The following is a 26,830-nucleotide window of genomic DNA, read 5'->3' as shown; positions in this document are numbered from 1 at the left end:
CGTGGAAACATCTACGTGCCGAATTCAAAAGCCAGCTCCTTCGAGCCGGAATCGAACCAGCGACCTAAGGATAGCCAATGTATCATCTACAGTCCTCCGCTCTACCAGCTGAGCTATCGAAGGCAGGATGACAAAAGGTGGCTTAAGCAGGAAACACCAGATAGGTTTGTGGTGTCTTGGGGTACAGTGTTGCCAGATTGGAAATGTCCAAGTATCGTACCAGAAGCTCAAAATTATCGTATTTGGGAGAAAATTATCATATTTAAGTCAAACGTTCAAAATAAAGATCGGCTATTTATCTAGATGTTACAGCTATTGTCCTTTTCAGCACTCATTTTCTATACCTTATTGTAATGATAAAAACTAATTATCTTACCCGAGTCAAACGTTCAAAATACAGCTATTTATCTAGATGTTACAGCTATTTATCCTTTTCAGCACTCAATTTCTATACTTTATTTTTAAACTAACAACCTCAGTTTTGAAACAACTGACCTAAGTGCGACAGGAACGTTAACTTGTGCTCGTGAGAGAGAGCCATTCTCCACGATGATTGGTTGAGAAGACGTAAGATTGGATGCGTAACACCACGTTCACGTCTCCTCACAATCATGAAGGTAGACGTAGGATCCACACAACTACATCTTTGAGAATAGAAGCTCTATAATTACAACGACCATGGTGTCACAAAATTCAGAAATTATCGTACATTGTGGTATTATTGATCGTACATCGTACAGAGGTCAAAATTATGGTACAAATACGATAATTATCGTACGTCTGGCAACACTGTTGGGGTACAACGGTAGCTTGGCTGAATCCAGATCAGACGGTTGCAGGTTCCAATCACATCAGTTGATCTCTTCTTGACATCCATAGTATAAAGTCTACAGCCCTTTACCGTGACTGATTTGCAAATTGAATCAAAGCAATTAAGCAAGGAACGCCGACTTGTTTTCTCGACCTCGTGGCCGCGACAGAGTGCGCCTGACCCCGGATCGGGAGGCTGCGTGTTCCAATTAAGTTGAGGTCAAGCGAACTGTTCTTGACTTTGTGAGTGTAAAGACTAGCGGATTTGCATAGTTTATCAAAGTGCTTTAGCATGAAACACTAAATAATTTTTCCGCTATCTTGTAGTGCAACGGTAGAGTGTCTGGCTCCAAATCACCTTGAGGTCAGACGATCTGTTTTTGATCTCCTGAGTATAAAGTCCAACATCAAGAGTGTTCCTTGAGCACCGTATATTTACTGAGTTGCATTCTGTGTCAAGGGGGTTAAGCAAAATACATCACCTCTGGGTTCAGGACCTCGTGGCGCAACGGTAGCGCGTCTGACTCCAGATCAGAAGGTTGCGTGTTCAAATCACGTCGGGGTCACGTGCTTTCTTGTTGACTTCTAATGTGAAAAGAAGTCCTGTCGTTGTGTGCTGCAGTGGTTTCCAATCCCACCGCTCTGTATGTCTCCCTTATTAAACACCTGATTAAGATCATTGGCTAGTTAGGAGAGAGCTCCATGAGCTCATCTGGGTGTGTCAGAAAAAGGAGACAGACAAAAATGCAGGGCCGCATCTTCCAGAGTCATCGTAAGCCTAAGTTGATTGCAACTCTATTGGTTTCAATGCGTCTACGTTGTATGAAGGATTGCAATGCTTTTGGGAAACACAGCCCAGAGCAGGGGGTCCCCAGGATCAGGATTGAAAATCACCAGTGTACTGTGATAGATTTGTATCTTGACCTGTTATTTTTATTAAGCCTGAGATCTCATGTAATAACCATTCCTGTCATTGGCTGCGTTCGAAACCGCATACTTCCATACTATATAGTAGGCAAAAAGCAGTAGGCGAGCAAAAAAGTATGTTTGAATGTTCAGTATTCATAAAAGAGTAGGCGAGAATCAGTAGGCGAGTGCACTAATTCTCGCAAGATTCGGACGAACGTCTACTTAAAGTGCGTTCGAATATGCCTACTTACCTACTATATAGTAGGAAAAAAGAGTACGTGAAGAAAGAAGTACGTTCGAAACCTCAGTATTCATAAAAGAGTAGCCGAGAAATCCCCGGATGTCCTACTGCTTCAGCCCAGATTCTGAAGTGTTCATCTGATGCACACTTTTCAATCCCAGGAGGCCACAGGAGGCTAAAACGTCATCATCGAACGTGATTGGGAACCGCAACGAGAGTGTTTACAAATGTGAGTATTACAAACCAAAACACGGTTCCCTGTCTTAAAATCGTATTTGTTGAGCTACTGTATCGTAAACTGCTGATTTGCATAAGGTGTCAATACGTGTAACGTTAAAGTATATTTGTGATTTCGCTGTAAAACACGTTTTATTACGTATAGCGACCGTAGCATCTTAAAGATGATTACTAAATGTTTAACAACTGAAAGGAACATGTTCTGAGAGAATTAAATGAGCACAGCACAACACGAAACAGACATCTAAATGAGTGATGGACGTTGTGTGAGTTTATGTAGAATTCTCTGTTGTCAACACTGCTTTAGATTAATGTAATGTAAATAAAAATATAGTTAGTAAACAAGTAAACATGAGTTATCTATTTCATTTGTTTAATAGTACTGTTGATATATTCAGGAGCATTTGTATTGGATAAAAAGCCAATTAACACAACAGCTACCTCATAAATGTAGTATTGAGCTCATGCACAAATCAGAGGGAACTGAATCTTGTGTGGATGTTACAGGGACAGATGAGACAAGTATGTTTGTCTGGTGAAGAGTGACTGATGAAGCAGTGCTGCCATCAAAGGCTTTGAGTGAGTACACTACAGACATCTATTTAAACCTAAAGTTGCAGTTTTTTTAAAAATAAAAAAAACTTTAAGCACTTTTCTGATTCTAGATTTCTGTGCCTTTGTTGCAGGTATTTTGCGGTGGAGCAGGACCTGAAAGGAAAGGTGACAGCAGCATTTGTGGGGAAAAAAAGTTAAATCTGTAACTTAATATAAAGTTTGGTAATTTTGTTACTTCTAATACAGAGATCTAATGAAATTGTGCTGTTAAAATGACAACTTTTGTATTGTATTTGTGCATCTTTGTATGATCTGAAATGTCTGCTGCAGACTGGTGTGTGCAGTGAGAAAAGAGAAATCCACAGCAGCATCCTGTAAATGGTCAAGTGCCATCGATGAGACCCTCCATCACTCCACCTGCTCTTTGTCTCATCTGGACCAGATGTTGCTGTGGTCTCTTCATCCTCAGAGACCAAAGAGCCGGCGAGAGCATCTAGAGAAAGACTAAAATACCAATATGTCTGAATAAAGCTTTGTTCCATGTGTCTTTATTTATGTTCATGGTTATTTTATTATTTTACTCATATATCCATGTTGTTATCAGTAAATAAAATATAAGTTTCATTAACATATGCATTAATTAATTACTTGATTTAAAAAAAAAACATGCTTGTTTTACTAAAAAATATAATTAATTATAGGTCAGCATTTATCATTATTATTGATCAGTGCATTCTGAGGTAATCTTAATTTCTAAGCAGTAATACTTACATTTTTTGAGTGTAAAATCCTCAAAAAACACCTCCAAACACAAGATCTTCAAGCAGCTGATCCACGTCTCCTTTGTGCAGATATTGCAAACATGGAGGAAGATGTACTAGGTGGGGTTGTTGTGTTACTGATGCTATGAGGTGTTTGAGCACCTGTTGTGCTTATTTTCATTTTATTACTAATACTACCTAACTTACAATTACAGGCTCAGGGAAAGATGGTATTTATCTTTAACAATGAACAATCATAATGAGAAAAACTAAAAAAACATAACTATTAGGCTTGCTTACATCATAGTATGCAATTATATACACAGGGAAATATGATTAAATATCTCTGAATAATCAAAATATTCACATCATCGTTTATCAAAAATTGGATTTGTTTTTGTTATTGATAAGCCTCAGGGATGAAAAGAGAAATTTAACAAGAATTTAAGCTAGCTTTGCGTATGGATAAACAATTTTGAATACAAAACAAAAGAAATAACTTATTCAAAAAATTAAGAATTTGGGTTTTCCTGACAAAAATTATTTCTTTAAGAATGAAAAAATACAAAAACCTAAATGAACCCAAAACGTATCTACTACAATCACAATAAAAGAACAGCTGTTTCTTCAACATGACCACAAAATGAACAAATTTCATCAATATCAAAATATTTATAGAAAGATGAATTAAACCTCGCTATATGTTAAGTTGTTGCACTTGTTATAACGTCGTTGGTCACATGATAACGTCAACATGGCGGAAGACGTGCAGATCACATCCATACTCAACGAGATTTGGCTGTAGAGTACGTACTCTTTTAGCGCTCGTTAAGTAAGTACTTATTGAAATTAAGTACCTACACATTGAGTATGCGGTTTCGAACGCAGCCATAGTGTACTGTGACAGATCTGCCTCTTGACGTGTTACTTTTGCATATCTTGCCCTGCAATCTCTGAAGAAATCGTGGAAACATCTACGTGCCGAATTCAAAAGCCAGCTCCTTCGAGCCGGAATCGAACCAGCACACATACCAGACATTTTGACCGACATTAACTTTTTTAGAGTGAACATTTACTCTAAAAAAGTTAATGTCGGTCAAAATGTCTGGTATGATCAAGTTTACCAGACAAAATTTCATATAATTTTGGTGTTTATTATGCACTGTAACATGCATGCAAATTTTTGAGCTACATATATAGGCTAATAGGCTAGTTGACACTAGTTGATAAAATGTGTTGTTGTTATTATCATTATTATTATTTTAGTCAAACATTGGGAAATACATTTGCGATATTATGTTTAATCGATAAGCAATTAAGAGATATATTTTGCTGAGTATGCTATTGTCCTGGAATCATGGCTGTCTAAAACCGCCAGTAGGTGGGAGCCCAACCCTGTCATAAATGAAAGATTAATTTAAAACACAGATTCATAAAATGTCGCCTTTTTTTTTTTTTTTTTTTTTTTACTGGATACATTTTTGAGCCCTCGATTTTACCGGAAATACTATGTGTAGACTGCGTGCTGAGTTTTTAACTAAACCGTCCAGTCCAGTAGAAGGCGGAATATCGTCTTTTACGTTGAATACCCATTTACGAAATGGAAGCACTAGCCGTAGTCAATGCAGTGAGAAGAAAAGTTTTATCAATCAAACGCAATTTTCATCGTGGAAACTGTAATTCTTATCATTTGAGTGTGATTGACTCATTGCTTAACAATGTCCAAAGAATCGGTCAAGATAACCCAGAGAAAAACAGTGAACTCCTTGAAAGCCTAAGGATACTACAGACAGCCATGACTTCGAGGCATCAGCAAGCGCCTTCCACCGCTGCTCCGCTCATACGAACAGGTTTATTATTGATATACTATATAGTGCACAACTTGTTTTAAAGAATACGCATGGATTTCTAAAGTAATACTTTACTGTAGAACCTAGAAGATAAATTAATTTATGTATAATGGAGAGTAATACATCCAGTGGTCGAAATGGCTACAATTCCAGGGACGTCGTAGTTGGGTGAAAAGGGGGACTAAATTACCAGGGCCCCAAGTGGGGGGAGGGCCCCTGAGGAGTGAAATTTTATTTTCCTTTAAATATAATTTTAAGATCACAATAAATGTTGTTAACTAATGTAAATCAGTGATGCGCGGGTCAATGTATAAACAACCCTAATCCGACCGACGTTTTCAACTAACGCAACTCGGACCGCAAAAAAAAAAAAAAAAGAAAGAAAGAAAGAAACTATTGTACCCGACCCGCTTCCTGTCTAATATTTGCGACTGACACCAGCGATTATATGCGGCTATATGCGGTGGAGATGCGTTCACTGTCAAACATCATTTGGCATTAATTAGGTAATTTTGTCAAAATAAATGTTCTTGATTAAAAGAAAAATACAGATTGTTCTTGTTGTGATTTATTTTGTCTTTCCTTTATGTCAGTGATTCTACACGATTAAATATGATCAAGAATTATTTTATTTCGATCTACAGTGTAATAAGTGTTTAGAAAAAGATTAGCCTATAGCCATAAATAATATATATATATATAGGCCTATATATATATATATATATATGACTACAAGCTTATTCCTTTTTTCTTAACTTTTAACTTCTTTTCAAAATTATCAAGAATATTAAATCAACTTAATAGGCTAGGTTAACGAATTTTCTTATACAAACATAATGAATGCAATTCAAAACGAAGTTTTTATAGATAAATTCAGGAATTATGAATATGACAAAATAATATTATTTTATATATATTAATTGTATAGCTATAATAGTTGTATCAAATGAATAAGGAAATTATAGTGCCTTGAATTTATTAAGTAATGTTTAATTTCGTTCGTTTCGCTCTCTGGAAATGTAAAGAAAAAATACAGTTTTTACTTGGAATTCGTTTTTAATCCCTGGTTTTAAACAAGCATATACATGAGATCATTTATATGTTATTGCTTGAATAAACGTTTAAAATAGTGCTAGAAATTTTATAATTAAGGAAATTAAACAGACCTAGGCATTTGAAAAGACATAGTGAAATGTGTCTAATAATTCCAAAAAGAAAGAGAAGCATTGGACATAATCAAAATATTCGAGACATTTATTAGGAATACCATTTTCTTAACAATTTAAGATGCTGCATGTGTTTATCAGTCTAATCGAAGTGTGCGTCTCTCCTGCGACTTTTCCAACAAAAATCCCACCCCCTCTCAGAAAATGCATAAAACTGACATTACTATATGCGTTTAAAAGTAGCCTATTAAAATGGTACAATGGCATTGATCAGTTCAACGTGTTGGGAAATCGGGCATTTTGTCCCGCGTCAGCATTTATTCAACAGTTAATAGCGCTCAACATTCAAAAGGTAAATATTATTCAGCTAATAAAGTGTAGGTCTATGTATTTCATAGAAATAGTCTAGTACTATACAAACTACAAAGGTTTAATTGTCATCTTTATTTCAAACAACCATTATTTTGGATGACTCGTAACTGCGGGTAACTGTTTTGGATTTTGGATCAACCCGCGCATTACTGATGTAAATGCCTGGCGACAGGGGCGTAGCAACCGGGGGGGACGGTTTCACTTTTAGAAACAGGTGATTCTGTCCCCCGCACTTTTTTTTGACCTAGCGCCAATATTTCCGCCCCTGGTCTCTGATTTGTTACTTAGATTTGAGTGAAGTAACATTTAGCCAATCACAGCGCGAATCTCTTGGGCGTCTGCCATGAGCTTCAAATCTTGTTGCTCTTGTAAACAGAATGTATTATACTGTATGAACCCGCGATCGATGTACCCCCCCCCCCTTGTTTAAAACACAAGACCTGCCATCCTTCAGAGCACTCTCCAAAACTGTGCCTCCTCTAAAACACCCAAATACAGCGGCCGAGAGCTTACCATACTACAACAAATGCAGATAGTAAAAACACCAGCAAATCCATCAGTGACAACATGTTACAAATCACGGAAACACTTTCCATCACTTCTTTAGTTATGTCTTGAATACAGCATTAGCTCATGGTTTGAGTAAAGATAAGTCAGTCTTACACTTTCCAAAAGTCGTATTCAAATAAAATATATTCTAGATAAGCTTTACCGAATGATTGTTGTTAAAATGGGAAGAGACTTTTAATTAGCATAAAATGTGTTTCTGGATTAATTCACCAAACATATTGATATAAAAATCAAGATGTAAATAAACAGTTTTAGAACATTTAGCCTTATTTCTGAATATGTAGATCTAAACACAAAACATGTTACATATACAGGTCCTTATCCAAAAATTAGCATATTGTGATAAAGTTCATTATTTTCTGTAATGTACTGATAAACATTAGACTTTCATATATTTTAGATTCATTACACACAACTGAAGTAGTTCAAGCCTTTTATTGTTTTAATATTGATGATTTTGGGCATACAGCTCATGAAAACCCAAAATTCCTATCTCAAAAAATTAGCATATCATGAAAAGGTTCTCTAAACAAGCTATTAACCTAATCATCTGAATCAACTAATTAACTCTAAACACCTGCAAAAGATTCCTGAGGCTTTTAAAAACTCCCAGCCTGGCTCATTACTCAAAACCGCAATCATGGGTAAGACTGCCGACCTGACTGCTGTCCAGAAGGCCATCATTGACACCCTCAAGCAAGAGGGTAAGACACAGAAAGAAATTTCTGAACGAATAGGCTGTTCCCAGAGTGCTGTATCAAGGCACCTCAGTGGGAAGTCTGTGGGAAGGAAAAAGTGTGGCAGAAAACGCTGCACAACGAGAAGAGGTGACCGGACCCTGAGGAAGATTGTGGAGAAGGACCGATTCCAGACCTTGGGGGACCTGCGGAAGCAGTGGACTGAGTCTGGAGTAGAAACATCCAGAGCCACCGTGTACAGGCGTGTGTAGGAAATGGGCTACAGGTGCCGCATTCCCCAGGTCAAGCCACTTTTGAACCAGAAACAGCGGCAGAAGCGCCTGACCTGGGCTACAGAGAATCAGCACTGGGCTGTTGCTCAAATTTTGCATGTCATTCGGAAATCAAGGTGCCAGAGTCTGGAGGAAGACTGGGGAGAGGGAAATGCCAAAATGCCTGAAGTCCAGTGTCAAGTACCCACAGTCAGTGATGGTCTGGGGTGCCATGTCAGCTGCTGGTGTTGGTCCACTGGGTTTTATCAAGGGCAGGGTCAATGCAGCTAGCTATCAGGAGATTTTGGAGCACTTCATGCTTCCATCTGCTGAAAAGCTTTATGGAGATGAAGATTTCATTTTTCAGCACGACCTGGCACCTGCTCACAGTGCCAAAACCACTGGTAAATGGTTTACTGACCATGGTATTACTGTGCTCAATTGGCCTGCCAACTCTCCTGACCTGAACCCCATAGAGAATCTGTGGGATATTGTGAAGAGAAAGTTGAGAGACGCAAGACCCAACACTCTGGATGAGCTTAAGGCCGCTATCGAAGCATCCTGGGCCTCCATAACACCTCAGCGGTGCCACAGGCTGATTGCCTCCATGCCACGCCGCATTGAAGCAGTCATTTCTGCAAAAGGATTCCCGACCAAGTATTGAGTGCATAACTGAACATAATTATTTGAAGGTTGACTTTTTTTGTATTAAAAACACTTTTCTTTTACTGGTCGGATGAAATATGCTAAATGTTTTTAGATTTTTTTAGATTTTTTGAAATTTTGGGTTTTCATGAGCTGTATGCCAAAATCATCAATATTAAAACAATAAAAGGCTTGAACTACTTCAGTTGTTGTGTAATGAATCTAAAATATATGAAAGTCTAATGTTTATCAGTACATTACAGAAAATAATGAACTTTATCACAATATGCTTATTATTTGAAAAGGACCTGTATATGTATGAAGTGTTTATTATAAAACGTCAATATGTGAACTCTGGCACGTTTTTATTACATTGATATAGGTACAGTTGAAGCCAAAGTTTACATACACCTTCCAGAATATGTGTTAGTAATTTTAGGTAAATAAAAGGGATCATGAAAACTTTGTTATTTTTTAATTAATACTGTCCTTAAAAAGCTATTTCACACAACAGATGTTTATATATACTTCACAAGACAAATAGGAACTGAATTTATACAAATGACCCTGTTCAAAAGTTTACACACCCTTGAATGTTAAAACTGTGTGTCGCTTCCTGGATGAGCCACGACTGTTTTCATGTTTTGTGATGGTTTTTCATGAGTCCCTTGTTTGTCCTGAACAGTTCAACTGCCTGCTGTTCTTCAGAAAAATCCTTTAGGTTCCACAAATTCATTGGGTTTTCAGCATTTTTGTGTATTTGAACCCTTTCCAAAAATGACTGTATCATTTTGAGATTTATCTTTTCACACTGAGGACAGTTGAGGGACTCATATGCAACTATTACAGAAGATTCAAACACTCAGTGATGCTCCAGAAGAAGAAATAATGCATTAAGAGTTAGAGGGTGAAAACTTTTGAACGGAATGGATATGTGTAAATTGTTCTTATTTTGATGATATATAGCCGATGCGATATCTTAGCTGTAGAATCAACTTTAAACACTTATTGTCTTAATAATAATGCATCACTGTATAAAGGTCTGTTTTTATTAGTTTGATACTGTCACGATCCAGGCGGGGTTGTGGAGAGGGACAATGATGAGGAGAACCGGAGTAGAAAAACGAATAAAGATTTATTAAATAAAACACAGTAACTAATACAAACAAAACAAAACCGGGAGTATAAGGTGAGCACATGTACACAAGTAAACAGAGGTAACAGTTAGCATTGACGGACAAATGGGGAGTGCACACACAGACTCTTAAATACACTGAAACGGGGGCGTGGTCACAAACAAGCTAACAAGATAACGAGGGGGAAATACAAATATGGGCAAGATTAGACTAAATGAGACTGAACTAAAGGGGGAGACAAGGACTAAACCATAGAACTAGAAACATGGGGGAAAAACACTTGGGAAACAGAACAGAACAGGACAAGACACAGACATAATCCTGACAGATACATAGTGTTTTATAAAATAAAAGAAGAGATAGAATGATAGAACTTTTAAACAAATTAAGCAAAAATTAACAAACCAAAGAAATTTTTTTTGTATGTCTTTTACCCATGATGTGTGTGTGTGTACCTTCATATATTTACAATTTTTAAATGTTATTATTATTATTATTATTGTCTATTCAGGGGAATAGTGAAGTGCCGTTGGCTGAAAGTCAGGACCATGCAGGAGCACCAGAGGGGAGTGATTGAATCGTCCAACTCGGATTAAATTTTTTTTTTCTGCTGTAGTTTTCAAGGAAGCTTTTTTATTTTGTAATTTTTTTTAAGATTGTGTCTTGTAAAAAAATTTAAAACTGTTGTGTTCCTTGAGCAGACCAATGTATATATGTTATTAATTTAAAGATGTTAATAAAAATAAATAATGTTCTAAATTTCTTCTCTTTAAAAACTGTCTTTTTTGACTGTGTGTGTATGGTGTCTTTATAATATTGTTAGTGCATGGTATTCCAAAAATATAACTAAACATTTTGTTAACTTAATAATGTTAAAATATAATGTCCTAACACTATTATTAATAAACATTTAGAAGATCATCACAAGATCTTTTCAAGGTTTTTTATTTACAGAAAATGTTATCGTAACAATCTGAAGAACATTGTAAGAACTAAAAGTAAACATCCTGTAAAAAAAATAGTAGAATATATATAAATGAAAAAAAGTAACTTTTTTTTCACTGATTTTTACAAAAATGCATTTAGAAAATGTTGTAATGTCTTTAAAGAGAACATTATAAGAATAAAAATAGACCTACCCATTAAAAACATTAAAAGAGCGTTAGGGAATAGGGAATGATCTAATAATGTTATCTCTGAACATTTTAAGAATGTGTTTTGACAATGTTTTCATATCATTCAATAGAATGTTGTGGGAACAAAAATAAAACTACCCGCTAAAAACATTGTAAGAATGTTAGGGAATGATGTTCTAACAATGTTACCACTGAACATTTTAAGAATGTTTTTAGAGAATGTTATCCTATCAATTGAGAGAATGTTGTGGGAACAAAAATAAAACTACCCGCTAAAAACATTGTAAGAATGTTAGGGAATGATGTTCTAAAAATGTTACCACTGAACATTTTAAGGATGTTTTTAGAGAATGTTATCCTATCAATTGAGAGAATGTTGTGGGAACAAAAATAAAACTACCCGCTAAAAACATTGTAAGAATGTTAGGGAATGATGTTCTAACAATGTTACCACTGAACATTTTAAGAATGTTTTTAGAGAATGTATCCTATCATTTGAGAGAATGTTCTGGGAACAAAAATAAAACTACCCGCTAAAAACATTGTAAGAATGTTAGGGAATGATGTTCTAACAATGTTACCACTGAACATTTTAAGAATGTTTTTAGAGAATGTTATCCTATCATTTGAGAGAATGTTGTGGGAACAAAAATAAAACTACCCGCTAAAAACATTGCTAGAACATTGCTTGGTAATGTTCTTAAAACATTTTTAGAACCAAAAATTTCTAGCTGGGTTATTATTAGTATCAAGAATTAGTGATTTTTGGTTAAATCACTGCACGTGGTGAAATTTATCCATAATCGACTACCAGCCAAATTAAAGATCTGGCTACATTTATGCCTATGAATAGTCTTTTAACATTGTCTAATTGCATTTAATATTTTCAGACTTTCATATATTATATTATGTTGATGCTTGCTTGACTCTTTTACTTTCCTTGATTTGGCTTATTATTAAGTATTTTAAGCACAAACTATGTGTTTTCTGCAAATCTAAGTCTTTTAAATGTAATTGGTTTGCTTTCTTTATCATTTATTCATAGCTGTGTGTACCTTCACCACATGAAATAGTTAATAGAAAAAGTTAATGTTGTGACGTTGAAACTTCGGGATAACCCCTAAGGTTATTTTTCACTGAAACTTATATTTAAATATATTTTATAATATGTGCTAAACATATTAAAAACTACAAATGTGAGAGTTTGAGATTCTACCTAAAAATCAAAATTGCAATGTTTCGGTGCAGAAACCTTTTTTCACAAAATTTATTAAGTGTCTTAAAAATTAATTTTGATGAGTAAATCTTTTATTGTTACTTAGCATGACACAAGTACACATTTTAAATATTGGGCTTTCTACCAAACTATGCTGTCAGACATATCAAGTGTAATAAAGTGAAACATGTTGAAATATGAAATATATAGGCAGCTTTTCTTCTAAATGTAGTGCAAAATGAAGATGCAGAAATCTTGAAGTGTTGAGAGCTCCAATTGTTATAAAGCATATCACCGGCTGCGTCCGAAATCGCCTACTCAATGAGTAGGTACTTAATTTCAATAAGTACTTACTTAACGAGTGCTAAAAGAGTACCTACTCAACAGCCATATCTCCTTGAGTATGAATGCGTTCCGCCATGTTGACGTTATCATGTGACCTATGACGTTATAACAAGCGCAACATGAAATGTTATGAGCGGCGGATTTAATTCATCTATCGGTAAACATTTTGATGTTGATGAAATTTGCTTATTTTGGATTGATTTAAGTTTTTATATTTTTAACAATACTAAAATGACTAAAACCCCCAAATTTGTTGTCTTGAATATGTTAATGGGCAAAATTGTGCAAAAGTAGCTTAGATCTGATTTGTTTTCCTTTTTCTTGTTGAATTTCTAATAATAAATAATAAATAAATAACAAAAACAACAAATGCAATTTTTAATTCATTGCAATTTTATGAATATTCAAATATATTTAATATTTTTTTCTGTATATAATCTTGTACTTTGTATGCAAACCTATTATAGTTATGTTTTCTGTCATGATTGTTCTTTGTTAAAGATACTTAAGTCTTTCCCTGAGTTCGTATGGAATTATAAATTCTGTATTACTAAAAATGTAAGTATTACTACTTAGAAATTAAAATAACTTTAGACTGCATTGCTAGCCCACTCCAACACTTACCAACAATAATAAAGATAAATGCTGAATAATAATTAATGATATTTCTAGTTAAACAAGCATAATGTTTTTTTTTCTATGAAGTAATGAATAAATGCATACGCTTATGAAAATCTTATATTTTATTTACTGACAACATCAGGAAACATGAATAAATTAGTAAAATAATAAAAGTAACCATGAACATAAATAAATACACATGGAACAAAGCTTTATTTAAACATATTGGTCTTTTAGTCTTTTTCTACTGAGGATGAAGAGACCACTGCAACATCTGGTCCAGATGAGGCAAAGGGCAGGTGGAGTGATGGAGGGTCTCATCGATGGCACTAGACCATTTCCAGGATGCTTCTGTGGATTTCTCCTTTCTTACTGCACACACCAGTCTGCAGACATTTCAGATCATACAAAGATGCACAAATATATTACAAAAGCTGTCATTTTAACAGCACAATGTCATTAGATCTCTGTATTGGAAGTTACAAAATGATCAATCTTTATATTAAGTTTCGGATTTTACTTTTCCCCAAAAATGCTGCAGTCACCTTTCCTTTCAGGTCCTGCTCCACCACAAAAGATCTGCAACAAAGGCACATAAATCAAGAATCAGAAAAGTTCTGTTATAGCTCTGTTTGAAATGAGTTTGAAGTTCAGTTAGGCCTACTATATGTACATGTGTTTATTTACATTACTTACATTAATGTAAAGCAGTGACAGTGAATTCTCACATAGCGTCCATCACTCACTCAGATGTTTCATGTTGTGATGTGCTCTAGAACATTTTCCTGTCATTTGTTAAGTAGACATTAATGTCTTTAAAATGTATGTTTTATGTAAATCCGCTTTTGAAGACGTACGTGTATTTCCTGGAGTTTAATGTTCGCTATACGTCATAAAACATGTTTTAACAGCGAAATCACAAATATACTATAGCATAGGCTACTGTATAACATCTTGGCACCTTATGCAAATCAACAGTTTACGATAAAGTAGCTCAACAAATATGATTTTTAAGACAGGGAACCGTGTTTTGGTTTGTAATACTCACATTTGTAAACACCTTCATTGCGGTTCTCAATCACATTCGATGATGACGTTTTGGCCTCCTGGGATTGAAAATTATCCATCGATGAAAGACTTCAGAATCTGAGCTGAAGCAGTAGGACATCCGGGGATTTCTCGCCTACTCTTTTATGAATACTGAGGTTTCGAACGTACTTCTTTCTTCACATACTCTTTTTTCCCACTATATAGTAGGTAAGTAGGCATATTCGGACGCACTTTAAGTAGACGTACACCTGAATCTCACGAGAATTAGTGCATTCGCCTACTAATTCTCGCCTACTCTTTTATAAATACTAAGGATTCGGACATACTTATTCGCTTGCCTACTGCTTTCCCCTACTATATAGTAGAGAAGTAGGCGATTTCGGACGCAGCCATACAGAGCGGTGGGATTGGAAACCACTGCACCACACAAAGACAGGACTTCTTTTCACATTAGAAGTCAACAAGAAATCACGTGACCCCCGACGTGATTTGAACACGCAACCTTCTGATCTGGAGTCAGACGCGCTACCGTTGCGCCACGAGGTCCTGAACCCGGAGGTGATGTATTTTGCTTAACCGCCTTGACACAGAATTCAAATCAGTAAATATACGGTGCTCAAGGAACACTCTTGATGTTGGACTTCATACTCAGGAGATCAAAAACAGATCGTCTGACCTCAAGGTGATTTGGAGCCAGACACTCTACCGTTGCACTACAAGATAGCGGAAAAATTATTTAGTGCTTCATGCTTAAGCACTTTGATAAACTATGCAAATCCGCTAGTCTTTACACTCACATAGTCAAGAACAGTTCGCTTGACCTCAACATAATTGGAACACGCAACCTCCCGATCCGGGGTCAGGCGCACTCTGTCGCGGCCACGAGGTCGAGAAAACAAGTCGGCGTTCCTTGCTTAATTGCTTTGATTCAATTTGCAAATCAGTCACGGTAAAGGGCTGTAGACTTTATACTATGGATGTCAAGAAGAGATCAACTGATGTGATTGGAACATGCAACCGTCTGATCTGGATTCAGCCAAGCTACCGTTGTACCCCAAGACACCACAAACCTATCTGGTGTTTCCTGCTTAAGCCACCTTTTGTCATCCTGCCTTCGATAGCTCAGCTGGTAGAGCGGAGGACTGTAGATGATACATTGGCTATCCTTAGGTCGTTGGTTCGATTCCGGCTCGAAGGAGCTGGCTTTTGAATTCGGCACGTAGATGTTTCCACGATTTCTTCAGAGATTGCAGGGCAAGATATGCAAAAGTAACACGTCAAGAGGCAGATCTGTCACAGTACACAATGACAGGAATGGTTATTACATGAGATCTCAGGCTTAATATAAATAACAGGTCAAGATACAAATCTATCACAGTACACTGGTGATTTTCAATCCTGATCCTGGGGACCCCCTGCTCTGGGCTGTGTTTCCCAAAAGCGTTGCAATCCTTAATACAACGTAGACGCATTGAAACCAATAGAGTTGCAATCAACTTAGGCTTACGATGACTCTGGAAGACGCGGCCCTGCATTTTTGTCTGTCTCCTTTTTCTGACACACCCAGATGAGCTCATGGAGCTCTCTCCTAACTAGCCAATGATCTTAATCAGGTGTGTTTAATAAGGGAGACATACAGAGCGGTGGGATTGGAAACCACTGCAGCACACAACGACAGGACTTCTTTTCACATTAGAAGTCAACAAGAAAGCACGTGACCCCGACGTGATTTGAACACGCAACCTTCTGATCTGGAGTCAGACGCGCTACCGTTGCGCCACGAGGTCCTGAACCCAGAGGTGATGTATTTTGCTTAACCCCCTTGACACAGAATGCAAATCAGTAAATATACGGTGCTCAAGGAACACTCTTGATGTTGGACTTTATACTCAGGAGATCAAAAACAGATCGTCTGACCTCAAGGTGATTTGGAGCCAGACACTCTACCGTTGCACTACAAGATAGCGGAAAAATTATTTAGTGTTTCATGCTAAAGCACTTTGATAAACTATGCAAATCCGCTAGTCTTTACACTCACAAAGTCAAGAACAGTTCGCTTGACCTCAACATAATTGGAACACGCAACCTCCCGATCCCGGGTCAGGCGCACTCTGTCGAGAAAACAAGTCGGCGTTCCTTGCTTAATTGCTTTGATTCAATTTGCAAATCAGTCACGGTAAAGGGCTGTAGACTTTATACTATGGATGTCAAGAAGAGATCAGCTGATGTGATTGGAACATGCAACCGTCTGATCTGGATTCAGCCAAGCTACCGTTGTACCCCAAGACACCACAAACCTATCTGGTGTTTCCTACTTAAGCCACCTTTTGTCATCCTGCCTTCGATAGCTCAGCTGGTAGAGCGGAGGACTGTAGATGATACATTGGCTATCCTTAGGTCGCTGGTTCGATTCCGGCTCGAAGGAGCTGGCTTTTGAATTCGGCACGTAGATGTTTCCACGATTTCTTCAGAGATTGCAGGGCAAGATATGCAAAAGTAACACGTCAAGAGGCAGATCTGTCACAGTACACAATGACAGGAATGGTTATTACATGAGATCTCAGGCTTAATATAAATAACAGGTCAAGATACAAATCTATCACAGTACACTGGTGATTTTCAATCCTGATCCTGGGGACCCCCTGCTCTGGGCTGTGTTTCCCAAAAGCGTTGCAATCCTTAATACAACGTAGACGCATTGAAACCAATAGAGTTGCAATCAACTTAGGCTTACGATGACTCTGGAAGACGCGGCCCTGCATTTTTGTCTGTCTCCTTTTTCTGACACACCCAGATGAGCTCATGGAGCTCTCTCCTAACTAGCCAATGATCTTAATCAGGTGTGTTTAATAAGGGAGACATACAGAGCGGTGGGATTGGAAACCACTGCAGCACACAACGACAGGACTTCTTTTCACATTAGAAGTCAACAAGAAATCACGTGACCCCGACGTGATTTGAACACGCAACCTTCTGATCTGGAGTCAGACGCGCTACCGTTGCGCCACGAGGTCCTGAAACCAGAGGTGATGTATTTTGCTTAACCCCCTTGACACAGAATGCAAATCAGTAAATATACGGTGCTCAAGGAACACTCTTGATGTTGGACTTTATACTCAGGAGATCAAAAACAGATCGTCTGACCTCAAGGTGATTTGGAGCCAGACACTCTACCGTTGCACTACAAGATAGCGGAAAAATTATTTAGTGTTTCATGCTAAAGCACTTTGATAAACTATGCAAATCCGCTAGTCTTTACACTCACAAAGTCAAGAACAGTTCGCTTGACCTCAACATAATTGGAACACGCAACCTCCCGATCCCGGGTCAGGCGCACTCTGTCGAGAAAACAAGTCGGCGTTCCTTGCTTAATTGCTTTGATTCAATTTGCAAATCAGTCACGGTAAAGGGCTGTAGACTTTATACTATGGATGTCAAGAAGAGATCAGCTGATGTGATTGGAACATGCAACCGTCTGATCTGGATTCAGCCAAGCTACCGTTGTACCCCAAGACACCACAAACCTATCTGGTGTTTCCTGCTTAAGCCACCTTTTGTCATCCTGCCTTCGATAGCTCAGCTGGTAGAGCGGAGGACTGTAGATGACACATTGGAATAACTATCTGTATGGAAAGAAATATTGTTCTGTATTGTTGATGTTCTTTATTGTTTGTAATTTCATTCATATATCTGATTAGTTTTGATTCTAAAGGATTTTTTATTACTTTATTGCTGACAATGTTAAGTATTTTTAATGTGTGTTTAATCATTTATTTTTTTAAATTTCCACTGTGAAACACATGCTTGATAATTGTATTATGAAATTTTTTCAATTAAAAAATAAAAATAAAAATGATGATACATTGGCTATCCTTAGGTCGCTGCTTCGATTCCGGCTCGAAGGAGCTGGCTTTTGAATTCGGCACGTAGATGTTTCCACGATTTCTTCAGAGATTGCAGGGCAAGATATGCAAAAGTAACACGTCAAGAGAAAACAAGTCGGCGTTCCTTGCTTAATTGCTTTGATTCAATTTGCAAATCAGTCACGGTAAAGGGCTGTAGACTTTATACTATGGATGTCAAGAAGAGATCAACTGATGTGATTGGAACATGCAACCGTCTGATCTGGATTCAGCCAAGCTACCGTTGTACCCCAAGACACCACAAACCTATCTGGTGTTTCCTGCTTAAGCCACCTTTCGTCATCCTGCCTTCGATAGCTCAGCTGGTAGAGCGGAGGACTGTAGATGATACATTAGCTATCCTTAGGTCGTTGGTTCGATTCCGGCTCGAAGGAGCTGGCTTTTGAATTCGGCACGTAGATGTTTCCACGATTTCTTCAGAGATTGCAGGGCAAGATATGCAAAAGTAACACGTCAAGAGGCAGATCTGTCACAGTACACAATGACAGGAATGGTTATTACATGAGATCTCAGGCTTAATATAAATAACAGGTCAAGATACAAATCTATCACAGTACACTGGTGATTTTCAATCCTGATCCTGGGGACCCCCTGCTCTGGGCTGTGTTTCCCAAAAGCGTTGCAATCCTTAATACAACGTAGACGCATTGAAACCAATAGAGTTGCAATCAACTTAGGCTTACGATGACTCTGGAAGACGCGGCCCTGCATTTTTGTCTGTCTCCTTTTTCTGACACACCCAGATGAGCTCATGGAGCTCTCTCCTAACTAGCCAATGATCTTAATCAGGTGTGTTTAATAAGGGAGACATACAGAGCGGTGGGATTGGAAACCACTGCAGCACACAACGACAGGACTTCTTTTCACATTAGAAGTCAACAAGAAAGCACGTGACCCCGACGTGATTTGAACACGCAACCTTCTGATCTGGAGTCAGACGCGCTACCGTTGCGCCACGAGGTCCTGAAACCAGAGGTGATGTATTTTGCTTAACCCCCTTGACACAGAATGCAAATCAGTAAATATACGGTGCTCAAGGAACACTCTTGATGTTGGACTTTATACTCAGGAGATCAAAAACAGATCGTCTGACCTCAAGGTGATTTGGAGCCAGACACTCTACCGTTGCACTACAAGATAGCGGAAAAATTATTTAGTGTTTCATGCTAAAGCACTTTGATAAACTATGCAAATCCGCTAGTCTTTACACTCACAAAGTCAAGAACAGTTCGCTTGACCTCAACATAATTGGAACACGCAACCTCCCGATCCCGGGTCAGGCGCACTCTGTCGAGAAAACAAGTCGGCGTTCCTTGCTTAATTGCTTTGATTCAATTTGCAAATCAGTCACGGTAAAGGGCTGTAGACTTTATACTATGGATGTCAAGAAGAGATCAGCTGATGTGATTGGAACATGCAACCGTCTGATCTGGATTCAGCCAAGCTACCGTTGTACCCCAAGACACCACAAACCTATCTGGTGTTTCCTGCTTAAGCCACCTTTTGTCATCCTGCCTTCGATAGCTCAGCTGGTAGAGCGGAGGACTGTAGATGACACATTGGAATAACTATCTGTATGGAAAGAAATATTGTTCTGTATTGTTGATGTTCTTTATTGTTTGTAATTTCATTCATATATCTGATTAGTTTTGATTCTAAAGGATTTTTTATTACTTTATTGCTGACAATGTTAAGTATTTTTAATGTGTGTTTAATCATTTATTTTTTTAAATTTCCACTGTGAAACACATGCTTGATAATTGTATTATGAAATTTTTTCAATTAAAAAATAAAAATAAAAATGATGATACATTGGCTATCCTTAGGTCGCTGCTTCGATTCCGGCTCGAAGGAGCTGGCTTTTGAATTCGGCACGTAGATGTTTCCACGATTTCTTCAGAGATTGCAGGGCAAGATATGCAAAAGTAACACGTCAAGAGAAAACAAGTCGGCGTTCCTTGCTTAATTGCTTTGATTCAATTTGCAAATCAGTCACGGTAAAGGGCTGTAGACTTTATACTATGGATGTCAAGAAGAGATCAACTGATGTGATTGGAACATGCAACCGTCTGATCTGGATTCAGCCAAGCTACCGTTGTACCCCAAGACACCACAAACCTATCTGGTGTTTCCTGCTTAAGCCACCTTTCGTCATCCTGCCTTCGATAGCTCAGCTGGTAGAGCGGAGGACTGTAGATGATACATTAGCTATCCTTAGGTCGTTGGTTCGATTCCGGCTCGAAGGAGCTGGCTTTTGAATTCGGCACGTAGATGTTTCCACGATTTCTTCAGAGATTGCAGGGCAAGATATGCAAAAGTAACACGTCAAGAGGCAGATCTGTCACAGTACACAATGACAGGAATGGTTATTACATGAGATCTCAGGCTTAATATAAATAACAGGTCAAGATACAAATCTATCACAGTACACTGGTGATTTTCAATCCTGATCCTGGGGACCCCCTGCTCTGGGCTGTGTTTCCCAAAAGCGTTGCAATCCTTAATACAACGTAGACGCATTGAAACCAATAGAGTTGCAATCAACTTAGGCTTACGATGACTCTGGAAGACGCGGCCCTGCATTTTTGTCTGTCTCCTTTTTCTGACACACCCAGATGAGCTCATGGAGCTCTCTCCTAACTAGCCAATGATCTTAATCAGGTGTGTTTAATAAGGGAGACATACAGAGCGGTGGGATTGGAAACCACTGCAGCACACAACGACAGGACTTCTTTTCACATTAGAAGTCAACAAGAAAGCACGTGACCCCGACGTGATTTGAACACGCAACCTTCTGATCTGGAGTCAGACGCGCTACCGTTGCGCCACGAGGTCCTGAACCCAGAGGTGATGTATTTTGCTTAACCCCCTTGACACAGAATGCAAATCAGTAAATATACGGTGCTCAAGGAACACTCTTGATGTTGGACTTTATACTCAGGAGATCAAAAACAGATCGTCTGACCTCAAGGTGATTTGGAGCCAGACACTCTACCGTTGCACTACAAGATAGCGGAAAAATTATTTAGTGTTTCATGCTAAAGCACTTTGATAAACTATGCAAATCCGCTAGTCTTTACACTCACAAAGTCAAGAACAGTTCGCTTGACCTCAACATAATTGGAACACGCAACCTCCCGATCCCGGGTCAGGCGCACTCTGTCGAGAAAACAAGTCGGCGTTCCTTGCTTAATTGCTTTGATTCAATTTGCAAATCAGTCACGGTAAAGGGCTGTAGACTTTATACTATGGATGTCAAGAAGAGATCAACTGATGTGATTGGAACATGCAACCGTCTGATCTGGATTCAGCCAAGCTACCGTTGTACCCCAAGACACCACAAACCTATCTGGTGTTTCCTGCTTAAGCCACCTTTTGTCATCCTGCCTTCGATAGCTCAGCTGGTAGAGCGGAGGACTGTAGATGACACATTGGAATAACTATCTGTATGGAAAGAAATATTGTTCTGTATTGTTGATGTTCTTTATTGTTTGTAATTTCATTCATATATCTGATTAGTTTTGATTCTAAAGGATTTTTTATTACTTTATTGCTGACAATGTTAAGTATTTTTAATGTGTGTTTAATCATTTATTTTTTTAAATTTCCACTGTGAAACACATGCTTGATAATTGTATTATGAAATTTTTTCAATTAAAAAATAAAAATAAAAATGATGATACATTGGCTATCCTTAGGTCGCTGCTTCGATTCCGGCTCGAAGGAGCTGGCTTTTGAATTCGGCACGTAGATGTTTCCACGATTTCTTCAGAGATTGCAGGGCAAGATATGCAAAAGTAACACGTCAAGAGAAAACAAGTCGGCGTTCCTTGCTTAATTGCTTTGATTCAATTTGCAAATCAGTCACGGTAAAGGGCTGTAGACTTTATACTATGGATGTCAAGAAGAGATCAACTGATGTGATTGGAACATGCAACCGTCTGATCTGGATTCAGCCAAGCTACCGTTGTACCCCAAGACACCACAAACCTATCTGGTGTTTCCTGCTTAAGCCACCTTTTGTCATCCTGCCTTCGATAGCTCAGCTGGTAGAGCGGAGGACTGTAGATGATACATTAGCTATCCTTAGGTCGTTGGTTCGATTCCGGCTCGAAGGAGCTGGCTTTTGAATTCGGCACGTAGATGTTTCCACGATTTCTTCAGAGATTGCAGGGCAAGATATGCAAAAGTAACACGTCAAGAGGCAGATCTGTCACAGTACACAATGACAGGAATGGTTATTACATGAGATCTCAGGCTTAATATAAATAACAGGTCAAGATACAAATCTATCACAGTACACTGGTGATTTTCAATCCTGATCCTGGGGACCCCCTGCTCTGGGCTGTGTTTCCCAAAAGCGTTGCAATCCTTAATACAACGTAGACGCATTGAAACCAATAGAGTTGCAATCAACTTAGGCTTACGATGACTCTGGAAGACGCGGCCCTGCATTTTTGTCTGTCTCCTTTTTCTGACACACCCAGATGAGCTCATGGAGCTCTCTCCTAACTAGCCAATGATCTTAATCAGGTGTGTTTAATAAGGGAGACATACAGAGCGGTGGGATTGGAAACCACTGCAGCACACAACGACAGGACTTCTTTTCACATTAGAAGTCAACAAGAAAGCACGTGACCCCGACGTGATTTGAACACGCAACCTTCTGATCTGGAGTCAGACGCGCTACCGTTGCGCCACGAGGTCCTGAACCCAGAGGTGATGTATTTTGCTTAACCCCCTTGACACAGAATGCAAATCAGTAAATATACGGTGCTCAAGGAACACTCTTGATGTTGGACTTTATACTCAGGAGATCAAAAACAGATCGTCTGACCTCAAGGTGATTTGGAGCCAGACACTCTACCGTTGCACTACAAGATAGCGGAAAAATTATTTAGTGTTTCATGCTAAAGCACTTTGATAAACTATGCAAATCCGCTAGTCTTTACACTCACAAAGTCAAGAACAGTTCGCTTGACCTCAACATAATTGGAACACGCAACCTCCCGATCCCGGGTCAGGCGCACTCTGTCGAGAAAACAAGTCGGCGTTCCTTGCTTAATTGCTTTGATTCAATTTGCAAATCAGTCACGGTAAAGGGCTGTAGACTTTATACTATGGATGTCAAGAAGAGATCAGCTGATGTGATTGGAACATGCAACCGTCTGATCTGGATTCAGCCAAGCTACCGTTGTACCCCAAGACACCACAAACCTATCTGGTGTTTCCTACTTAAGCCACCTTTTGTCATCCTGCCTTCGATAGCTCAGCTGGTAGAGCGGAGGACTGTAGATGATACATTGGCTATCCTTAGGTCGCTGGTTCGATTCCGGCTCGAAGGAGCTGGCTTTTGAATTCGGCACGTAGATGTTTCCACGATTTCTTCAGAGATTGCAGGGCAAGATATGCAAAAGTAACACGTCAAGAGGCAGATCTGTCACAGTACACAATGACAGGAATGGTTATTACATGAGATCTCAGGCTTAATATAAATAACAGGTCAAGATACAAATCTATCACAGTACACTGGTGATTTTCAATCCTGATCCTGGGGACCCCCTGCTCTGGGCTGTGTTTCCCAAAAGCGTTGCAATCCTTAATACAACGTAGACGCATTGAAACCAATAGAGTTGCAATCAACTTAGGCTTACGATGACTCTGGAAGACGCGGCCCTGCATTTTTGTCTGTCTCCTTTTTCTGACACACCCAGATGAGCTCATGGAGCTCTCTCCTAACTAGCCAATGATCTTAATCAGGTGTGTTTAATAAGGGAGACATACAGAGCGGTGGGATTGGAAACCACTGCAGCACACAACGACAGGACTTCTTTTCACATTAGAAGTCAACAAGAAATCACGTGACCCCGACGTGATTTGAACACGCAACCTTCTGATCTGGAGTCAGACGCGCTACCGTTGCGCCACGAGGTCCTGAAACCAGAGGTGATGTATTTTGCTTAACCCCCTTGACACAGAATGCAAATCAGTAAATATACGGTGCTCAAGGAACACTCTTGATGTTGGACTTTATACTCAGGAGATCAAAAACAGATCGTCTGACCTCAAGGTGATTTGGAGCCAGACACTCTACCGTTGCACTACAAGATAGCGGAAAAATTATTTAGTGTTTCATGCTAAAGCACTTTGATAAACTATGCAAATCCGCTAGTCTTTACACTCACAAAGTCAAGAACAGTTCGCTTGACCTCAACATAATTGGAACACGCAACCTCCCGATCCCGGGTCAGGCGCACTCTGTCGAGAAAACAAGTCGGCGTTCCTTGCTTAATTGCTTTGATTCAATTTGCAAATCAGTCACGGTAAAGGGCTGTAGACTTTATACTATGGATGTCAAGAAGAGATCAGCTGATGTGATTGGAACATGCAACCGTCTGATCTGGATTCAGCCAAGCTACCGTTGTACCCCAAGACACCACAAACCTATCTGGTGTTTCCTGCTTAAGCCACCTTTTGTCATCCTGCCTTCGATAGCTCAGCTGGTAGAGCGGAGGACTGTAGATGACACATTGGAATAACTATCTGTATGGAAAGAAATATTGTTCTGTATTGTTGATGTTCTTTATTGTTTGTAATTTCATTCATATATCTGATTAGTTTTGATTCTAAAGGATTTTTTATTACTTTATTGCTGACAATGTTAAGTATTTTTAATGTGTGTTTAATCATTTATTTTTTTAAATTTCCACTGTGAAACACATGCTTGATAATTGTATTATGAAATTTTTTCAATTAAAAAATAAAAATAAAAATGATGATACATTGGCTATCCTTAGGTCGCTGCTTCGATTCCGGCTCGAAGGAGCTGGCTTTTGAATTCGGCACGTAGATGTTTCCACGATTTCTTCAGAGATTGCAGGGCAAGATATGCAAAAGTAACACGTCAAGAGAAAACAAGTCGGCGTTCCTTGCTTAATTGCTTTGATTCAATTTGCAAATCAGTCACGGTAAAGGGCTGTAGACTTTATACTATGGATGTCAAGAAGAGATCAACTGATGTGATTGGAACATGCAACCGTCTGATCTGGATTCAGCCAAGCTACCGTTGTACCCCAAGACACCACAAACCTATCTGGTGTTTCCTGCTTAAGCCACCTTTCGTCATCCTGCCTTCGATAGCTCAGCTGGTAGAGCGGAGGACTGTAGATGATACATTAGCTATCCTTAGGTCGTTGGTTCGATTCCGGCTCGAAGGAGCTGGCTTTTGAATTCGGCACGTAGATGTTTCCACGATTTCTTCAGAGATTGCAGGGCAAGATATGCAAAAGTAACACGTCAAGAGGCAGATCTGTCACAGTACACAATGACAGGAATGGTTATTACATGAGATCTCAGGCTTAATATAAATAACAGGTCAAGATACAAATCTATCACAGTACACTGGTGATTTTCAATCCTGATCCTGGGGACCCCCTGCTCTGGGCTGTGTTTCCCAAAAGCGTTGCAATCCTTAATACAACGTAGACGCATTGAAACCAATAGAGTTGCAATCAACTTAGGCTTACGATGACTCTGGAAGACGCGGCCCTGCATTTTTGTCTGTCTCCTTTTTCTGACACACCCAGATGAGCTCATGGAGCTCTCTCCTAACTAGCCAATGATCTTAATCAGGTGTGTTTAATAAGGGAGACATACAGAGCGGTGGGATTGGAAACCACTGCAGCACACAACGACAGGACTTCTTTTCACATTAGAAGTCAACAAGAAAGCACGTGACCCCGACGTGATTTGAACACGCAACCTTCTGATCTGGAGTCAGACGCGCTACCGTTGCGCCACGAGGTCCTGAAACCAGAGGTGATGTATTTTGCTTAACCCCCTTGACACAGAATGCAAATCAGTAAATATACGGTGCTCAAGGAACACTCTTGATGTTGGACTTTATACTCAGGAGATCAAAAACAGATCGTCTGACCTCAAGGTGATTTGGAGCCAGACACTCTACCGTTGCACTACAAGATAGCGGAAAAATTATTTAGTGTTTCATGCTAAAGCACTTTGATAAACTATGCAAATCCGCTAGTCTTTACACTCACAAAGTCAAGAACAGTTCGCTTGACCTCAACATAATTGGAACACGCAACCTCCCGATCCCGGGTCAGGCGCACTCTGTCGAGAAAACAAGTCGGCGTTCCTTGCTTAATTGCTTTGATTCAATTTGCAAATCAGTCACGGTAAAGGGCTGTAGACTTTATACTATGGATGTCAAGAAGAGATCAGCTGATGTGATTGGAACATGCAACCGTCTGATCTGGATTCAGCCAAGCTACCGTTGTACCCCAAGACACCACAAACCTATCTGGTGTTTCCTGCTTAA

General features: G+C 38.9%; 12 non-coding genes across 12 annotated transcripts; 3 read left to right on the top strand and 9 right to left on the bottom strand.

The window, feature by feature from the left end:
- Positions 1-36: 36 nt before the first annotated feature.
- Positions 37-123, bottom strand: trnay-gua (transfer RNA tyrosine (anticodon GUA)). Its single transcript is given in 2 exon segments — positions 37-72; positions 87-123. It is a non-coding gene; the product is annotated as a tRNA-Tyr (tRNA).
- Positions 124-1,304: 1,181 nt separating this feature from the next.
- On the top strand, positions 1,305-1,376 carry trnaw-cca (transfer RNA tryptophan (anticodon CCA)). The gene has a single exon. It is a non-coding gene; the product is annotated as a tRNA-Trp (tRNA).
- A 13,666-nt stretch (positions 1,377-15,042) lies between these two features.
- On the bottom strand, positions 15,043-15,115 carry trnaw-cca (transfer RNA tryptophan (anticodon CCA)). The gene has a single exon. It is a non-coding gene; the product is annotated as a tRNA-Trp (tRNA).
- Positions 15,116-16,284: 1,169 nt separating this feature from the next.
- On the bottom strand, positions 16,285-16,356 carry trnaw-cca (transfer RNA tryptophan (anticodon CCA)). Its single transcript has one exon. It is a non-coding gene; the product is annotated as a tRNA-Trp (tRNA).
- Positions 16,357-16,907: 551 nt separating this feature from the next.
- On the top strand, positions 16,908-16,994 carry trnay-gua (transfer RNA tyrosine (anticodon GUA)). Its single transcript is given in 2 exon segments — positions 16,908-16,944; positions 16,959-16,994. It is a non-coding gene; the product is annotated as a tRNA-Tyr (tRNA).
- Positions 16,995-17,511: 517 nt separating this feature from the next.
- On the bottom strand, positions 17,512-17,583 carry trnaw-cca (transfer RNA tryptophan (anticodon CCA)). Its single transcript has one exon. It is a non-coding gene; the product is annotated as a tRNA-Trp (tRNA).
- A 1,800-nt stretch (positions 17,584-19,383) lies between these two features.
- trnaw-cca (transfer RNA tryptophan (anticodon CCA)) lies at positions 19,384-19,455 on the bottom strand. The gene has a single exon. It is a non-coding gene; the product is annotated as a tRNA-Trp (tRNA).
- Positions 19,456-21,255: 1,800 nt separating this feature from the next.
- Positions 21,256-21,327, bottom strand: trnaw-cca (transfer RNA tryptophan (anticodon CCA)). The gene has a single exon. It is a non-coding gene; the product is annotated as a tRNA-Trp (tRNA).
- A 1,800-nt stretch (positions 21,328-23,127) lies between these two features.
- On the bottom strand, positions 23,128-23,199 carry trnaw-cca (transfer RNA tryptophan (anticodon CCA)). Its single transcript has one exon. It is a non-coding gene; the product is annotated as a tRNA-Trp (tRNA).
- A 551-nt stretch (positions 23,200-23,750) lies between these two features.
- trnay-gua (transfer RNA tyrosine (anticodon GUA)) lies at positions 23,751-23,837 on the top strand. Its single transcript is given in 2 exon segments — positions 23,751-23,787; positions 23,802-23,837. It is a non-coding gene; the product is annotated as a tRNA-Tyr (tRNA).
- A 517-nt stretch (positions 23,838-24,354) lies between these two features.
- Positions 24,355-24,426, bottom strand: trnaw-cca (transfer RNA tryptophan (anticodon CCA)). The gene has a single exon. It is a non-coding gene; the product is annotated as a tRNA-Trp (tRNA).
- A 1,800-nt stretch (positions 24,427-26,226) lies between these two features.
- Positions 26,227-26,298, bottom strand: trnaw-cca (transfer RNA tryptophan (anticodon CCA)). Its single transcript has one exon. It is a non-coding gene; the product is annotated as a tRNA-Trp (tRNA).
- Positions 26,299-26,830: the final 532 nt, after the last annotated feature.

The sequence above is a fragment of the Garra rufa genome, chromosome 1, assembly GCF_049309525.1.
Source record: "Garra rufa chromosome 1, GarRuf1.0, whole genome shotgun sequence".
Taxonomy (NCBI): domain Eukaryota; kingdom Metazoa; phylum Chordata; class Actinopteri; order Cypriniformes; family Cyprinidae; genus Garra; species Garra rufa.
Note: the sequence above shows the minus strand (reverse complement) of the source record. Positions and strands in the feature narration are given on the sequence as shown.